General features: G+C 44.3%; 1 protein-coding gene and 1 non-coding gene across 2 annotated transcripts in view; both read left to right on the forward strand.

The window, feature by feature from the left end:
• The first annotated feature begins 714 nt into the window (after positions 1-714).
• On the forward strand, positions 715-786 carry TRNAG-CCC (transfer RNA glycine (anticodon CCC)). The gene has a single exon. It is a non-coding gene; the product is annotated as a tRNA-Gly (tRNA).
• A 2,545-nt stretch (positions 787-3,331) lies between these two features.
• APBB1IP (amyloid beta precursor protein binding family B member 1 interacting protein) overlaps positions 3,332-15,900 on the forward strand; it is a 101,192-nt gene continuing 88,623 nt past the window's right edge. Inside the window, exon 1 of the mRNA XM_059915309.1 lies at positions 3,332-3,432. The gene's annotated coding sequence lies outside the window, so the exon portion shown is untranslated. The remainder of the gene's footprint in view (positions 3,433-15,900) is intronic.

Genomic DNA, 15,900 nt, shown 5'->3' on the forward strand with positions numbered 1-15,900 from the left:
GTGCTCCCCATTGCTACCTGCAGACATTTTAGTGGCTCAGCTTTTTTTCACAACAAAACAAAGAGCAAACACATTTTTCTCGAGGCTCATGCCATTTGAGTAAACTATTCTGTTTACCTCTTCGGAACTGTCACCTTCCCAAACCCCAGTCACTCCTGCTCTCTCATTTCAAAACCCTGACACCTGACTCCCAATCTGCCTTTAAGATGGCCTTAAATCTTATCATTCTGTTTGCCTGGAAGAGTCATGCGTTACACCTGTTTCCTGATTTCTCATCCAGTTAGCACTCTGGTACCCTCAAAAGTGTCCCAGCCTCAACAATTTTATGTGGCCACCCTAATCCTGGGTGACTTAACAGTTAGCTATCCTTTGGCCTCGTATTTCCTTGATCAACTCAGACACCCAGGCCCTTGGTCACACCCTGGACATTGTCAACTGATCTCACTGCTTCCAGGAACAAAATTCAATCTGCCTACCTTCCGACCACAATGACCCATCCTTCCAGCTGGCTCGTTTTTGGCCACTCCCATTACAGCTAAACTTTCTCCAAACCTAGGTAAACCAGCCCTGCAGGAGAGCCACACGACTAAGCAGATTGCTTCCACCACCATCACCAATTTCAGGCTCTCAGGCTGCCTGGAAATTCCATTATATTTTTCTGAGCAACACACTCTCGGATTCTCTGCAATGACCTTGTTAAACTTTCTTGGGACTTCCCTGGTGGTCCAGTGGTTAAGACTCTGCATTCCCAATGCAGGGGCCCAGGTTCGATCCCTGGTCAGGGAATTAGATCTCACATACCGCAACTAAGAGTCCACATGCCACAACTAAAGATCCTGTATGCCACTAAGACCCAGTGCAGCCAAATACGTAAATAAACATTAAAAAAAAAACAACTTTCTCCAGCTCCCTAAATCTGTGACCTGCTAACCTCCTATCTCACCCCCAGCTGATGACCCAACTTCTTTTCTTACTTTACAAAGAAAATAGAGGCTTGAGATATTATTTTACACAATCTCATTGCTTTTAGGATGAGAAAACAATCCTGGACATGGTCCACGTGGTCCTACACAGTTTGTCCCTACTGACCTTTCTCCATCTAGCCATGCCTCACACCAGAGCTCCCAGGACACCAGTCCCACTGGTTTACATTCGATTTCGAATCCCTTCTGCCACTCTGCCACTCCCACCCCAGCCCATCAGCAAATGTTGTTGGTTCTGGTTTCATAATGTGTCTTGGATCCAAACTCTTCTCACCATCCCCACAGTAGAATCCTCACCAAAGCTACCATCACCTTTCATCTGGACTGTTACTACAGAGTCCTGAGTGCTCTCTTACTGCTTTTCCTCTTGCCCCGTCCGACTGATTTTCCAATCACAAGCCAGTAGGATGGCACACAGCAGAAATCAAATCATTTGCTAAACACCTTCCCATAGCTCCCCGTTGCAATTAGAATAAAACCCAAAGTCCTCAAGGCTGAGCCCCAGGCCCTGCTTGGTCTGGCGCCTGCCTACCTCTTGGTCCCCATCCTCTACCACTGCCCTACTCTTTCACCATATTCCAGTTACACTGAACTTTCTAACCTACGTTTCTATCTCAAGACCTTTTCTTGCTCTTCTTTATCTAGGAATGCTTTTCCAAGTCTCTGAATGACTGCCCCCTTTTCCTTATTTTGCAAAGAGGTGTTCCCTGACCTCTTTTCCTTTCCCATGAAAGTCACTGCTCTGCTTGACTTGACTTTTTACATAGTACTATGACTCTGTTCAAAACCTCTCAATGGTTTCCCCTCATTCAGAGCAAGGTCCCTCCCAGACCAGGATAGTCCCTTCCTGGCTGTTTTTCCAACATCTCAAGTGCCCTCCTAACTCAGGGCCTTCAAATGTGCACTTCCTTTTGCCTGGAGTATTCTCATCCAAAAATCCACATGGATTAATCGCTCATGCATTTAGGTCTGGCTCAAGTGTCACTTAGCTTCCTTGATGACCCTAATTAATAGAGCAACTCCATCCTCACTCCCATCACTCTCTATTCCTCCCCTTTTAATTTCTGTCAAAATGCTTACATTACTTGATGCGTTAAATTAGTTTGTATATTGTCTGTTTTCTCCCAACTAGAATGTACCTTCCATGAGAGAAGGAACTGCTTTCTTCACGACTGTTTTTGTTGTTCTTAGAAGGGTAGGTGCTAAATAGTTTCTCATTAAGTAGTTAATGGCTGAACTATCTGAAATTACCCAATTAATTTATGGGTCTGATTTATGCCATTAGGTCTCCACCCCCTTCCCCACATATAAGCCCTTGACGACCCAGCTGTAGAGGGTAAGGACAGGTGAATTCAACCACATTTCCAAATCTAACTGATTTTAACTGCTATGTTTTCAGATCTCACCCACTTTCTCTCTGGACACGCCACTTCCAAAAGTCACGGCGTTATTTCCACTTAGTCCTTTGCGATGACAAATTGTGTGGCCAAGAGTGGCCTGGTGCGTACGCATTACTTCATTTGCATCACTGTATCTCTGTAATACATTCTTAGAAGTGGGATCTCTGGGTCAAAGGGTCACTGCAGATGTAGATTAAGTCGCTGTTGCCCAATCCCTGTCTACAGGGTTCAGACCATTTTGGATTTCCACCAGCGTTATGGGAGAAGCCACAGCCTCGCCGGCCAACTGAGTGCCCCTAAACTTTGGGGGGCGGTTGCCAACCGGAGAAGTGAGAAACCGCTGCTGCGAAGCGCGCCCTTCCCCGCCCCGGCTCCAGCGGAGACCGCCTAACCCAGGTCCCGCGCCTCCCCTGCGGCCAGGCGGGCGGGGACCGCTCCTCTCCGGCTCCCGCGTGCGCTGCGGGCGGGCTGCGCGCCGCCGGGAAGCCGGGCCTTGCACAACTGGCCCGAAAGAGGAAGCCCAGAAAGGGCTGAAGTCAACACTTCGGAAGACCGTTACAAAAGAAATCGGCTTCCCGGGCTTTTGTGGAACCGCCATCCGGCCCCCAATCCCTTAGCCACTGATATATCGAGGCGACAACCAAGGGGGTCGCTCCCGAGAGAGGAGGGCCCGCGGCGCAGGTAGGGGAGGGCTGAGAGGAAGGCGCAACTTTCCCCAGAATTAAAACCAAGTTGTTTTTTTCGTGGGGGGCGGGGCGGGGGGAGGAGTAAGACGAAAGGAGGCACAAACCCGTAGAGTCGAAAGAAGCAGCCGCCGAGCTTTAGGCGTCTTCATCCACATCCGTGGGTGTGTCTCCAGCCAGGAGCCCTCCTCGCACCTCGATGCGGAGCCGCGCGCCGAGCGCTTCACGTCTGCGCGCTGCGTGGGAAGGGCCGGGCTGACACCACTTCCTCCCGAGGCTGCCGACCTGAACCGGAGCGCAGACCAGTGCGCCGCGTCGCCCTCCCGGTCCAGCCCCGCGCGCGCGAGGCCCCGCGCAGCCGTCGAGGTAAGCGGCGCCGCCGGTCCGCCCAGGGGCCCTGGGGGCTGCACCGGGACCCGCCGGGCGGTCACCCGACCAGGAGTCTGGCCTGTCGGGTCCGAGGCCCGACCCTGCTCGCAGCGCCGGCCGGGTGAACGCGCGGCCCCCGCTGGGCCCTCCAGGGCAGCGGGTCCCCGGAGTCCCCTCCGCCGACCCCTGCACTTGACCCAGCTCCGCGGGGGGTTGGGGCTGGGGCTCGTCTTCCCCGCGTTCGGATTTGTCAGATTTGACTGATTTCCTGCCCAGAAAATTGCTCCAAGGTCAGACGGGGAACCGGTACACCCTCGCCTGTCCAGCGGGTCCGGGAGCCCCAGGCTGACCGACGCTGAAGGAATCCCGGGGGGTATTTCACGGGGGGCATTTCAGGGGGTATTTCAGGGCGCTGTGCATTGAGTGCAAGTCGCATGAGAATTTGAGTGACGATCGCAGTCTGACGCGTCTTAGAGTGTTTCCTCTTTGAAAACTTTCAGACGGCTGTTTCTTCTTTTTAAAAATAACTTTTCCTCCGAATTATTGTCCTTTTCGTTTTAAAATAAGGTAGAGGAAAGATGTGGACACCAGGCACAAGTTTTGTAATTTGGCTTGGAATGAGTATCCAGAGCATCCTTTTAGAGCACGAAGCAAACTAACCAGGAGATCATTATATCCAGGAGGACCTCGGGGCAGGGGTCCCCCTGAGGACCTTGCCCAGTGCACCTCTTATTTTCCTTCTTGGAAGGTATTTCTTATCGTTCAGACCATTGTGGAACGCTAAACGTGTTTTTTCCTAGTGCCACTCTTGGCAAAGCGGTTCAAAAGTAACTTTTAATGTGATCATTATAGAAAGAAATGGAGTATCGGAGGAAGTAACATAAAGAAAAAACTCATGAGTTTATTACTCCTCAGGTATAATGTGATTTAAATAAAGGCCAGGGTACTAGCTACTACTAATTTTAAAGTCTAGGGCCTCTGAATGGATGTTTGGGAGTCTTTGTCCCTTTGAATAAACCTCCAGTGGCAATTTTCCCTCTGGCCTCCCTGAAATACTGGGACGGCACATGCGCAGTCTTACAGTAACGCTGGCTAGCAAAATTAACAGAGGATCTACTACGAAACTTCTGTAATGTCTTCCGGGTGGTATTTCCTGCCTGCTCAATGTGTTGTGAAAGGTCTAAGAAATTTAATATCATCTTCAGACTATTAGTACTTAGTAATTTTCACATTATTACTAATATCTGTGTCTTTTCTGGGTACTTGGAAGACTTGGGTTCTGTTCCATATCTGCCTTTAACTAGAAAAGAGTGATGTTGATTAAGTTGCTTTGATCTCTCTGGACCTCAGGTAACTTATCCGTAAAGATTATTGGCCTACCAAATGTCTGTCATTAAAATAGCAATTGAGGAATTGCCATAATTCTTTGAATTTGTCCTATCTGGAATGCTGACAAAGTTAGAATTGATGATCACTAACAAGAAAGAATGGAGAAAATAATGATAACAGATGTTGTTAGATTCTGAAATATTTCGAGACCTTTGTTTTTTAGAAGTTCCTCTAAAAACAGTCAATTTTTGGCCTATATGTAAGACGGCAAATTTCCATTCTTTTGAAAAACTTCAGTAGGGAGTTGATATGCCCAAGCTTGGGCAGGTCCATATTAGATTTCAAAATTCTTCACGTGTTACTTCTCAAGAAATATAACTTTGTAATATGGATTACTTTATGACTTAGTTACTTTAAATCTTAAACGCAATACTTACTGGGTTATATAGTGTCCATTAAATCTTTTGTATTTTCATGTCCTGAGAATGTATACCAATCACCCACTATTTTTTGCCTTTTTTCAATAACAAATTAAAAGTTCTAGATATTTTCATATTACTGTTAGAGTGAACTACCTATAGAATGCATTACCATAAGTGTCTGCATTTGATATGCCACTTTGAATTTCTTCAAACCATCCCACTTCCAAAAATCATGACTATTTTCACTTACTTTGAATCCTCTTCAATTTTATTTTAGTTATTTTTATACCCAATACCTTTTCGTGAGTGCAGAATCTTCTAATAAATTAAGTTTGTGTTTCATAGTCTATCACACCAAGATATTTACAATTGCACCGCATCGCCATCACCTAGCCAAATTTCTGGCACCATAGTTGGGACTCAAATAACATTTACTAACGTGCAGATATATGAGTTCCACTTCTGGGCTGTACCATCAGTATGTCATAAGGCCCTGAGACCCAGCTGGCCCAACCCTTAGGCCATGGGCCACACCCTTAGGCTACCAACCCTTAGGCTCAAGCAGGCAGAGATGTAGCACCACTCCAAGGTACCACGCCTTCTCAGCACATACTCTAGAGCCTGAATTCATGACCCCATTTCCAGACATTTCCTGAACATCATCTATACACTTGAATCACTAAGGATCATATTATAAGAGCTATTGTCTTTCTTCTCTGTCAATTCAGTTTCCTCTTTATCACCAAATGGTAATAGTAAATAATAATTATATTTATTCAGCTTATATTTTGTACCAGACCCTGTGTAACTAATTTAGACGTGTTGTCTCATTAAGCCTCACATCCTGGGCTTATATTATTATTACCAGCTTTTATGGTTGAGGAAATGATAGCACAGAGAGGTTAAGAAGCTTACCTAGGGAGTGAGAAGCAGAACTGACCTTTGAACTGAGCCAGTATGACACCAGCACTTGAAGTGCTGTACCAAGGACAAGGGCTTAAACGGTGAAAAAACAATGAGGCCGGGTTTCCCTGGTGGCGCGGTGGTTGAGAATCTGCTTGCCAATGCAGGGGACATGGGTTCGAGCCCTGGTCTGGGAGGATCCCACATGCCGCGGAGCAACTGGGCCCGTGAGCCACAACTGCTGAGCCTGCGTGTCTGGAGCCTGTGCTCCGCAACAGGAGAGGCCGCGATAGTGAGAGGCCCGCGCACCGTGATGAAGAGTGGCCCCTGCTTGCCACAACTAGAGAAAGCCCTCGCACAGAAATGAAGACGCAACACAGCCATAAATAAATACATAAATAAATAAAATATTAAAAAAAAAAAACAATGAGGCCTTTTCTCAGTGAAGTTCTGGTTTAATAGGGGAGATATAAATGGGCAGTTACAGTTCCACACGTGACCAAGATCATGTGCTGTGGGAGCACCCATCAGATTCCTACACCACTCTGGGGTCAGGGAAGATGAAATGAAGGTAGGCAAGCAAAGAACGTGCCTTGTTAATAGTGGGAGGACAAGCTATAATCACTTGTGAAGTTATTATCTTTATATATGTCTTTTGAAAAAATAATCTGCTTTAGCAGCAATCATGTGATTTCATTTTTATCTTTATTATATTCCAGTCCCTCTTGATAGCTGGCTATGTTGATTAAATCAATGAAGTGTAGTGAGTAGCTTTTTTTCTATTTCTGCTGGGGATCCTTCTGATTTGATCTCATATCACAGACTCATCAGTGAGATGACTGTGGGCTGGGAGAGGGGGTAAATGCTAAATCACACAGCAGTTGTGATTTATGTCACAAACTGGCTGGAAGGTTTACGACCATAGATATCTATCATATCAAACTGGAGGGAAAATAAAGAGTGGTAGTAGAACAAGCAAATACTAGATCTATTTTTTTCCTTCCTTTTTCACTATGAATCATTTCATACATACAAGAGAAGGTGTAAGATATATATGTAAATTACAGCAAATAATAATAAAGCCAACATCTGGATACCTATCACCCAGCTTAAGAAGTAAGATATTATCAATACGTCTTCTGACTTCCTCCCAATAGAATTACCCTTTTTTCTTGATAGAGGTAATCATTATTCTGAATGTGCTGATTTTTAAAAAAGCATTTAGAAAGCACGTACATGCATTTGCAGAAATGTCAAACTGGGAATTAGAGTATATTGGCACTTGGGAAACAAATTAGAATCTCCACTGACTTGAAGCATGGTCATAAATAGAGTGTCCTATTAAGTAAAGACAACTTAATTTAAATAGCATTAAAACATAGTGGATTACAAATGGTTTAGAGTAAGTACCATGGAAGTAGTGGTATCTTAGTCATTAATGAAGTGACCAAGATTCATCAGGGGATAACTATAACTTTTTAAAAAATATATACATATATATATGTATTTTTAAATGTTTGTTTATTTATTTATTTATTTATTTATTTATTTATTTATTTATTTATGGCTGTGTTGGGTCTTTGTTTCTGTGCCAGGGCTTTCTCTAGTTGCGGCAAGTGGGGGCCACTCTTCATCGCGGTACACGGGCCTCTCACCGTCATGGCCTCTCTTGTTGAGGAGCACAGGCTCCAGACGCGCAGGCTCAGCAGTTGTGGCTCACGGGCCTAGTCGCTCTGCGACATGTGGGATCCTCCCAGACCAGGGCTCGAACCCGTGTCCCCTGCATTGGCAGGCAGATTCTCAACCACTGCGCCACCAGGGAAGCCCAATAACTATAACTTTTAAGTGTAATAAAACATACGTAACTTAGGAACTGCTAATTTCCATATTACTTAGATTTCTGCTTTAAATACAATTCAGTCATTCAAAAAAAATATTTACCAAGCACTATTCTAGGTGAACAGAAGAGGCAAAGGTCTCTGCATTTGTGGAGTTTATATTCCAATGGGGAGATATAGACAATCATCAGTAAGCATAGTAAATAAGTGAATAATATAGGTATTAGTGAGTGAAAAGTCCTATTAAAAAGGGCAAAGTTGAACGAAGTAAAATTGCAGTATTAAATAAGGTGGTCAGGCTTGGCCTCATTGAGAAGGTGAGATCTGAGCAAAGGTTTGAAAGAGTTAACTATCTGAGGGAACAGTGTTCCGGGCAGAGGGAACGGCCAGTGCCAAGGCTGTAAGACAGGGGTAAGCCTGGTGTGTTTGAGGAACAAGACGCCCATGTGGCCTAGAGGTAAGTGAGCAGGGAGAGAGGAATAGGAGATGTAGTTGGAGAGGTAAGAGGGGGGTGAAGTGGTGGTAGATCATGTAGGGTCTTGTAAGCCATTGTGAAAACGTTGGCTTTTACACTGAGTTAAATTGAGGGGCCGTTACAGGATTCTGAGAAGAGGAGTAATGTGATCTGACTTACATGTGAAAGGCTCACTCTGATTGCTTGAGAAAAAGCTGGACAGAGTAAGGAGCCTATTAGGAAGCTTTGGGAATCGGCATATATTTTAAAGGTAGAGCCAATAGGGTTTCCTGGCAAAGTGGATATGGGGTGTGAGAGAAAGAGGAACCACAGATGACTCCAACGTTTTGGACCCAAACAATAGGAAGGATGGAATTATCATCAACCAACATGGAGAGGTTAGAGGGGAGACCATCAGAAGTTGAGTTTTGGATGTGGATATGAAGTGTCAACTGGTAATAACTATGTGCTTATTATATAAAAGACTATAGTCATTCAGCCTAAGTAACTACTTGGGAAGATACAGTTATTAATTCTCATTGTACAAATTAGAAATGACAATTTAGAGAGTTTTAAGAATTCTACGTGAGATTACAGTTTAAGAAATGGGACATAAAACCAGATCTTTGGGATCCCAATGCTTTAACTCTTCTTTTCGAAGCTTGCTGAATGTGGGACTTCCCCGGCAGTCCAGTGGTTAAGACTCTGCCTTCCAATGCAAGGGGTGCGGGTTTGATCCCTGGTCGGGGGGATCTCTGGTCGGGAGCTAAGATCCCACATGCCTTGGGGTGTGGCCAAAAGCTAAAACAAACAAACAAAAAAACTTGCTGAAAGGATTGACCAGCAATCTTTTTTTTTTAAATTAATTTATTTATTTTATTCTTGGCCGCGTTGGGTCTTCGTTGCTGCGCACGGGCTTTCTCTAGTTGTGGTGAGCAGGGGCTAGTCTTCATTGCGGTGCGTGGGCTTCTCATTGCAGTGGCTTCTCTTGTTCCGGAGCACGGGCTCTAGGCGCGTGGGCTTTAGTAGTTGTGGCACACGGGCTCAGTAGTTGTGGCGCATGGGCTTAGTTGCTCCACAGCATGTGGGATCTTCCTGGACCAGGACTTGAACCCGTGTCCCCTGCATTGGCAGGTGGATTCTTTTTTTTTTTTTTTTTTTTAAAGGGAGAATGGAAGAGGATGTCATCATAAAGGGAAGGGGGCAAGGAGGTATAGGGCTGCTTCTCAACTTTTAAACTTTTACTCTTAGATAGGGATTTTTGGGTTTTTTTTTTTGTTTGTTTGTTTAATTTTTTAATTTATTTATGGCTGTGCTGGGTCCTCGTTTCTGTGCGAGGGCCCTCTCCAGCCGCGGCAAGTGGGAGCCACTCTTCGTCGCGGTGCGCGGGCCTCTCACTATCGCGGCCTCTCCTGTTGCGGAGCACAGGCTCCAGACGCGCAGGCTCAGCAATTGTGGCTCACGGGCCCAGTTGCTCCGCGGCACGTGGGATCCTCCCAGACCAGGGCTCGAACCCGCGTCCCCTGCATCGGCAGGCAGACTCTCAACCACTGCGCCACCAGGGAAGCCCGGCAGGTGGATTCTTAACCACTCTGCCACCAGGGAAGCCCTGAGCAGCAATCTTTATCAAATAGATAAAATAAGAGTATAGTCAGCTAATCAGTAATATTTCATGCCCATGAGACTCAAGACAGTGAAAATTCTTTCTAATAAATGGGAGAGGGAGAAATGAATACTAAAAATCCCCATATTTATACATAAATTCATAACCAGTGACATGGGCCTTATGCAATACAAGGTTTCTATGATTGTGAGTTTAACAGCAGGATTCTGAGGGGGGAAGACAATGGCCTTTTCCACAAAGGAGCTTTTCGTGCCCTGAGGCTAAGATATTTATATTTTCAAAATCTAAGACCAGATTCGGAAGAGAAGGAAGCTTCCTCGTTGCACAGCTGGATTCAAATGGATGCGAGCATTAGAGCAGGTCTAAAGGTTCACTGGTAGCTCTTGAAGAATGGTAGATGATGCTGTTTTGACATTCGGAAAGCTGAAAGTGAATTTTAGGAAGTAGCTACTGAGATGGAGGTAACCGACATTTTGTTTGTTTTGGTTATAATGGGTGTCAGGGCAGTGTCATTATGAAATAGCAGCACTTAGTAGAACGCTACTTATATCATTGTCTATATCATAGTCCATGAAATAGACTATTTTTTTCCCCACAGGCAAAAGTCCAGTTTTCAATTAAGTGCATTATTAGGATTTCATCTCAAAAAGAGAAGAACGAACAAATTAGTTATGTGGCAGAAAAAATACCACAAAATCTTTTTCAGGTGATTTACAGAATGATCTCAATTCAGTGGCTGATTAAATGAATTTGTCTAAGGCTGCTGTATTTATAGTATTAATGAACTTTTTCATCTCTGCTGCTAACATAAAACTCACAGCTGTGTCAATGAACTGATGGGGTTTGGGATGTAGCATTTGTTTATTTGTTTTGTTGTTTTTAGGGGAATGACTTCCTTCTAGTTAAATTCCGTAAGTGATATAACTTAGCAAATCAAGACTATTTCTTAGCAACTCAAGACTGTTTGTTGACTAACGCGGTGCATTAAATTTCCCCCATTGTACGCAGCAAACAGAGATGAAGTGGCTTGGGCCAGGAACGTGGGTAAATGCAGCGTGATGCTGTGAGCAGATCTCTTAAGACCGCTGTAGAATAGAAAAGCTGAAACGCCCAGGGAGCTCACTGCACTGACCCTCAGAGCAGAGGCGCATCCTCGAGACTCACAGAGGGGGCTTCTGTGCTTACACAAACACTCGAGTTGAATGAAACTCTGCTCAGCGTGTTGTCATGGGAACTTTTTTCAGTTTCATCACATACCTGTTGAGGGCCAACCATGTGCCAGAGTAGGAGGTGTAAAACAGAATAAGATATGGTGCTGAACCTCAAGAAGCTTCTGGTCCAGTGGGAGACACAGGGCTGCAAATAAACACATTCCAGGGTGTGATGTGCATAAGATGGTGATGGGAGTGATTCTAGAGAAGACATTGTACGCGGGTGACCAAGAGGCACTTTGAAGGCTAAAGTTATTTCCAGGGGGCCCAGTGGAGTTTCCTCCAGGCACCGCATGTATGAAATTGTTCAACAGGGCTGGAGCATACAGTGCAGTGGGAAAGGAAATGGGGAGATTCTGATTTAACCCTTAGTGAGTAATATTCAGATTACATTCATATGGTACAGTCACCACAACCTACCATCTTTGAGTCATACGTTTAGGCACTTGTAATAACTGAACTGTTCTACTCTAGACCTACCCTGTCCAGTACAAACATAATGCAAGCCACGTTGATAGCTTTATTTTTATTTTATTTTCTTTATTTTTTTGCCACGCTGCACGGCATGCAGAACCTTAGTGCCCCAACCAGGGATCAAATCCACGCCCCCTGCAGTGGAAGCACGGAGTCTTAACCATTGGACCACCAGGGAAGTCCCCACATAGATAACTTTACATTTTCAAGAAACCACACTAGAAACAGTAAAAGAGAAACAAGGGATGTTAATTTTAGTAATCTATTTTATTTAATATATTTATCCAAAATGACTATTTAATGAATTAATATTAATTATACTAAATTGCATTAAAGTCATATTAAAATGGTGGATGAACTCTTTTACTCTTTCTTTTTTCATACTAAGTTTTCCAAATCCAGCATATTTTACACTTACAGTACATCTCATTTCAGACTAGCCACAATTCGAGGGCTCAATGGCCACCTGGGGCTAGTGGCTACTGAATTGGACAGTGCAGCTGTCCAATAGGTAATTGCATAAACACTGTATCCTAACTCCGTGTTAACCCTTCAGCTGCATAGAGGATATTAGATGCATCATGAAGTAAGCTAAAGGAAAAAAGACAGGAAAAGCATTTTCTGTTACTGTGGGGTCTGTCCCTGGAACCAGATTCTAATGCATAATTAAATGTACACCCAGAATGCTTTATGAGCCCTCTAGCAACAAAAACAAACAGCATCAAATTGCCATTGCTTACTTTTCTTTTTTTTCTTTCTCTTCCCCTCTGCCGCCTCCCCCCACACCGCCCTTATTTTTTGGATTCTTCCTAAAAGTAACAGGGGCTGAAAAAGAGTGGAAGTAAAAGGTAGAGCAGGGTGCCCTAAACCCACATCCGGCAAAATATGATGGGTTGCCCTAGGCAACGGTGGTTGTCAACTCTTTTTTTTTTTCTCTTTAGCTTCCACCTGCTAGCTCACGGGCATAACATACCCTCATCAACAGCAGCTCTCTTTGTGGTGGTCCTCAACTCCAGAAGTACACCTCCCTTTCAGGGCAGGAGGTAATGATAAGATTTGGATTGTGGAGTTGGAGGTCTCATGGGTACAGTTTGAAAAAGTCTCAGGGAGATTCTGATACAGTTCCTGTCTTGTTCAGAATGGTTAAGAAGCTCTGTCCTAGGGACTTCCCTGGCTGTCCAGTGGTTAAGACTCTGCGCTTCCACTGCAGGGGGCACGGGTTCGATCCCTGCTTGGGGAACTAAGATCCCAAATGTCACATGGCACGGCCAAAAGAAAAAAACCTCTGTCCTAGAAACACTACTTACAGATGTCCTTCCCAATAGCTTAGTCTTTTAAAAATGTCCCTGGCCTATGGAAAAATGGCAGTCCAGGTACACAGAAATGCAACAGGCAGAACTAACTATCAGTTAGTACTTGGGACTTGGGAACATGTATGTGGTGTGCGATTAAATGACTGACATTTATTTCCACTGGTGGTTTTAGAGGGAGATATAGTAACAAAAATGATATGATAATGGTGATAATAATAATAGCTATATTAGTATCACTAATATCACTCTATATGCATCAGATACTATGCTGTGCACTTTATAGGCGTCATCTCATCCCTATGACGTAGGGACTGTTTTCATTGCTGTTTTCCACATGAGGAAACTAAACCAACAGAGAGGTTAAATCGCTTGCTCAAGATCACCCAGCAGCTGAGTGTATTTAGTGAGTGGTGTGTGTCACATGCTTGGATGAAAATACAAGATTCCCTGCCTAACCTCAGTGTGGTGTGAAAGACAGACACGAAATCGGTTGTATTTGAACTGGACATACAGATATTATAACAGCAGCATTAGCAGAGCAGCTGCCAAATTCTACCTCCTAATCAGCCTGTGTCTTCAGAAGGCCACGTGGCTTGACTGTGAACATGAGCTTTTGAGTTAGACCTAGGCACGGTCCAGTCCTCCACTCACATGAGCTTGCACAAATTATTATTTCTCCAGACAGGAAATTATTATTTCTCTGAGTTTTATAATCTATAAAATTAGAATAACGTCACTACCTCATAAGATTGCTTTGAGAATTAAATCAGGCACTATAGGTGCCTGATCTGTAGTAATTTTTCCATATTTATAATTCCTACTATTCTTATTTTAAAGTAGGTGCTAATACATAGTAATATGAGCTTACATTGAGTTCTGAGTATTGGGTTGGCCAAAAAGTTCGTTTGGGTTTTTCCGTAAGATGTTTTTGGCCAACCCAATGCCAACCGTGGCGCTGTGCCGGCTACTAGGAGAGTTGAGGTATAAATTCTGCCCCTTCAGCATAGTTGAGAAGATTTTAAAAATGCACATAAAGAGACAGATAAGCCATAAGGCACCTTGTGAACTGTCAAATTAGTGATCCTAACTCTGCTGCCGCAGGATTTAGAGGAGGGTAGATCGCCAGGATGCAGGAGGGAGCCTGAGCTGGCCTTGGGTGGTGGGTAGGACTAATGTGAGTGGGGAAAATGGGGTGCAGAGGTATTACAGACGGTGTGCACAGGGGAAGAGAAGTCACCTACTTTCACTGTAAGCAAAGGTTTAGTAAGAGAAAGATGCTGATGGATTTGGAGAAGTATGTGGCGTGGATCATGGATAGACTCATCCCAGAAGATGTTTGCCCTGAAAAACTCTTCCAGCAAGCTGGGGAGATGCCAGGACGGCCTGTGCCCACCGGGACAGTGAGGGCCCTGGTTTGGTCATCAAGCCTCTGCTCCTTGGCTAGAAGCACTGGCCTCCCTGCCACCCACTCCTTCACCTTCTGCCTGCCTTTGATTGACATGGACTTTCCACATTTGGTGTGTGTACCCTTTGGAAAACCTGCTGACCTGGCCCTGGAGACTGCTAACCTTCCTCTGGGCTGCAGGACAGACCCTGATCACTCCTGAAAAAGGCCTCGGGGGGCCGTTGCCCCTGGTGAATATTGACAGAGAGGGACCTTGAATGACCCCCCCTACAATTTGACACTACATTATGAAGCAATGAGAGAATAACTGCATTTTTAAAAAAATTTTATTTATTTATTTTTGGCTGCGTTGGGTCTTCGTTGCTGCGCACGGGCTTTCTCTAGTTGCGGTGAGCGGGGGCTACTCTTCGTTGTGGTGCACGGGCTTCTCATTGCGGTGGCTTCTCTTGTTGCAGAGCACAGGCTCTAAGTGTGCAGGCTCAGTAGTTGTGGCTCACAGGCTCAGTAGTTGTGGTTCGCGGGCTCTAGAGCGCAGGCTCAGTAGTTGTGGCGCACGGGCTTAGTTGCTCCGCGGCATGTGGGACCTTCCCGGACCAGGGCTGGAACTAGTGTCCCCTGCATTGGCAGGCAGATTCTAAACCACTGCGCCACCAGGGAAGCCCAATAATTGCATTTTTGACTGGTTGTCTCTGCTGCAGAACTGCTGGGAGGATAAGGCAAATGGTGGAGGGGTTCAGATTCTTCACCAAGAGGCAAATAAATGAAAGATGCTGAGAAAAACAATATATTGCTTAGCTGATTGAAATATAAATGCAAGCCATGAATTAAGTACTGTGAATATGTCATCATTTTTAAAAAGTGTTTGGGGATTTTCAGCTTAACTTTGTCAAGTTACATGGAAACTGTTATGTGAAATACATGTAAAATACGTGCAGTTCTAGAAGTTGAATTCCCTCTATGTCTGCCAATTCAGCTGTTTGGGGTTCTTGAGATTGGGGGGGGGGTTGTTTGTTTTGTTGTTGTCTGTGTGTTTTAAGTCAATAATTAATTTTCATGCCTGGTTAGTCAATGATCTTTCTATGGATGGACTTGATTTAAACTAGTTTTGCTGGAATCCAGTTCTTTGCAGGAGCAATCATAAATTTACCCTAAATCCATTTGGATTGGTCCTGGATTATAGTAGTATAGTACTTACTGCTGCTGTTTTTTTCTTCTTATTGTTTTAGCATATAGTGTTTGGTTCATTACTACATACATTTGCACAAATGACTCCATGAGTATGTTTTGATTGAATGTGCAGAGAATTGTAAGTTATCACATCACAGAAAGAGAAAGAGCTTTTTTGTTTGTTTGTTTGGTCCTTTAGGTATAAAAAAACCCTCTGCTCTCAATAACATCTATTAAAAAATAAAGACTCACACGCTATACACCAAAACTAACTCAAAATGGATCACAAAGCTAACTGTTAGAGCTAAAATTATAAAATTCCATA

This window comes from Balaenoptera ricei, chromosome 2 (genome assembly GCF_028023285.1).
Source record: "Balaenoptera ricei isolate mBalRic1 chromosome 2, mBalRic1.hap2, whole genome shotgun sequence".
In the NCBI taxonomy this organism is placed as follows: Eukaryota; Metazoa; Chordata; class Mammalia; order Artiodactyla; family Balaenopteridae; genus Balaenoptera; species Balaenoptera ricei.